This window comes from Notolepis coatsorum (genome assembly GCF_963971535.1).
Source record: "Notolepis coatsorum genome assembly, chromosome: 1".
In the NCBI taxonomy this organism is placed as follows: domain Eukaryota; kingdom Metazoa; phylum Chordata; class Actinopteri; order Aulopiformes; family Paralepididae; genus Notolepis; species Notolepis coatsorum.
Genome location: NC_140165.1, coordinates 319,770,787 through 319,771,101, shown reverse-complemented (window position 1 = coordinate 319,771,101; position 315 = coordinate 319,770,787).

The following is a 315-nucleotide window of genomic DNA, read 5'->3' as shown; positions in this document are numbered from 1 at the left end:
GAGAGAGAGAGAGAGAGAGAGAGAAACACAGAGAGAGGGAGAGAAACACAGAGAGAGAGAGAGAGAGAGAGAGAGAGAGAGAGAGAGAGAGAGAGAGAGAGAGAGAGAGAGAGAGAGAGAGAGAGAGAGAGAGAAACACAGAGAGAGGGAGAGAAACACAGTGAGGGAGAGAAACACAGAGAGAGGGAGAGAAACACAGAGAGAGGGAGAGAAACACAGAGAGCGAGAGAGAGAGAGAGAGAGAAACACAGAGAGAGAGAAACACAGAGAGAGAGAGAAACACAGAGAGAGGGAGAGAAACACAGAGAGAGGGAG